The sequence below is a fragment of the Salvelinus sp. IW2-2015 genome, unplaced genomic scaffold (genome assembly GCF_002910315.2).
Source record: "Salvelinus sp. IW2-2015 unplaced genomic scaffold, ASM291031v2 Un_scaffold4026, whole genome shotgun sequence".
In the NCBI taxonomy this organism is placed as follows: Eukaryota; Metazoa; Chordata; class Actinopteri; order Salmoniformes; family Salmonidae; genus Salvelinus; species Salvelinus sp. IW2-2015.
The window spans coordinates 4,627-7,016 of record NW_019945298.1 but is presented as its reverse complement, the minus strand read 5'-3'; the positions used below and the strand labels follow the sequence as shown (position 1 = coordinate 7,016).

At 39.7% G+C, this 2,390-nt stretch overlaps 1 long non-coding RNA gene across 1 annotated transcript; it reads left to right on the top strand.

Annotated features, from left to right (window-relative positions):
- Nucleotides 1-201: 201 nt before the first annotated feature.
- On the top strand, nt 202-1,358 carry LOC112076777 (uncharacterized). The gene is made up of 3 exons (XR_002895261.2): nt 202-230; nt 471-519; nt 748-1,358. It is a non-coding gene; the product is annotated as an uncharacterized lncRNA (long non-coding RNA).
- The last annotated feature ends 1,032 nt before the right edge of the window (nt 1,359-2,390 follow it).

Genomic DNA, 2,390 nt, shown 5'->3' with positions numbered 1-2,390 from the left:
TGATGGTTGTAGAGCAGTCCAGGAGACAGAGATGTAACTGGTGCATCATTCTAGTCCAACAGGTTGGGGTCTTCTGTTCATCATATTACTTAATGTGTTGTTGTCATAATTTTAATTTAGTCAAGTTGTTAAGTTTCATGTGAACACGTCATTAGTTAATTGATTAAATAATTATGGGGGGACGAATGAAGTTTTTTTTTATTTTAATAGGCCCTCAAATACCTACACAGGTATGTTTGGACATCCTATGAATATATTTCATCACATTGTACTACTTTGTGCTTTCTTCTGACTGACATTTTAATTTATTGGGCCAGTTTCCCAGACAGAGATTATGCCTTGTTTTGGAATGTGAAGCACTTGAAATGGAAAATCTCCATTGAATGTGCTTCTTAGTCCAGGACTGAGTGTAATCTCTGTCCGGGAAACTGGCCCAATGTGTTTTACTAATTACTGATTCCATTTGATAGGCATCCCCAGATCAGGAAATACCAATGCTGTCTGGGGGAACTGGAAATGGTGAGGCACACCTTCAAGGGTTTCTAAATGTGTACAGAATAGTTTTTATGAGTTAAAAGAATTTCAAACCTATTTATAAGTAAATGTATAAGGTATTTTACTTCATCAAGTCATCAATGCTAAGACAAATGATCTGTTACAAGAATATAGTACAAGCTATTGTACTACAAAACATTGTCCAGAATGTAAATTAATTACTGATACATTACAAATGACTTCTCTCCCCAGATTCAAGCCTCCATCACAGTCAGGGAGTCTACATTCTGTAATCTGTGGACCACTGGCTGGCTGGTCCAGAAGTCTATAGAGTATCTTAACACTACATGTTAAATGTGATATTGTAGAATCTGGTTGGTATAATAACAGGATTCTACACCAGATTCAATTGTAGTGTAAAGAAATGAAAAACACTTTGAAACCCAACCTCCAGTAGGAACAATATGACTTCTAGATACCTGTTGACAGATGACCACTGTGTCTTTGTATCACATGGGGATGTTTGAAACTGTCCTCAGCCTGAACTGTTCCCACTTGGGTCACCGAATAACTGGTAAGATGCTTTCGGGAGGGCGGAAACATATCAGGTTCTGCCTACAGCCTACAGACTGGTCTAAAATGAAATGGACCATGTGATGAGTATTAGGAACCAGCATCGGTAGATGAGAACCCTCTGCTCTGCCTACAGCCTACAGACTGGTCTAAAATGGAAAGGAGCATGTGATGAGTATAAATTAGCTTCACCTTGCTAGGAAACAGCTTCGGGAGGTGAGAACCCTCTGCTCTTCCCAGGGGAAAGTCAAATGTGTTCATAACTTCAGGACCACAATGTCTGTCAGCCCAGACTATGGAACTCCAAATGGGACTTGATAACATCTTGAGACACAGATTACTGGATACTGGTGCAGGATGCAGCATTCGCTTGGAGAAGGTGCCCCAGAAATTAGAAACACCATCTAACATGGTTAAATGGATAACTTTACACTACAAGAAAATCAAGATCACGCTCATAGAAGCAGACAAGGACATCAACAAACAGATACAACCTCACTATAGACTGTATGGATCACAGAAGGGTGAAAAGACAATATTTCATGAACTATCCTGAACTGCTTCCACTCCTATCTCACATATAGGTCAGAATAAGTATTGTAGAAGAGTACAGGTCCACTCAGTCACCTGTGGTGTCCCCCACCCTGTTCATCCTCTGCCTACTTCCACCTGGCCATGTAGTCAGATGACTTGGGGTCCTCTTCCACAGTTTTGCGGATGACATGTATACATAAAAAATGGCCCCAAATCCCTCAAAGTACAGGCTCGGTTAATTAAAGCTCAACATTCAAAAACATGTAACAAGCTGTCCTTCAGGGGGCAGTCTGGGGGTGTTTGGCTCCAGGAGAAGAGCACACAGAAGCCTGGATGGATCTATCACAATCTCAGCCTCTTGATGCTGGTAAACATGACAAAAAGAACTCTTCATATAAACCTGAGATTTTCCGTATAAGGATGCCTTACTATTAGATCCTTATCAATGATTGCCTATAGAAATGTTTGTCGTCATACGCAACATTCAGAAGGTACCAGTCAAATTGAACACCTTACTCATTTCATTTTTTCTTTAATTTAACCGTTTTTCCTACATCTGTAGAATATATAAGTGAAGACAATCAAAAATATGAAAAAACAACATATGGAATCTATGATGTGTAACCCAAAATGTAAATTGTATCTTGTAAGATTTCTTTAAAACAAAGTAGCCACCTTTGCCTTGATGACAGCTTGTAAACTCATTGGCAGAATTCTCCTCAACAGGCTCAACCTGGAATGCTTTGTTCCAACAGCTTGTATGCTTGCATTTCCTTCATGTCTGGCTG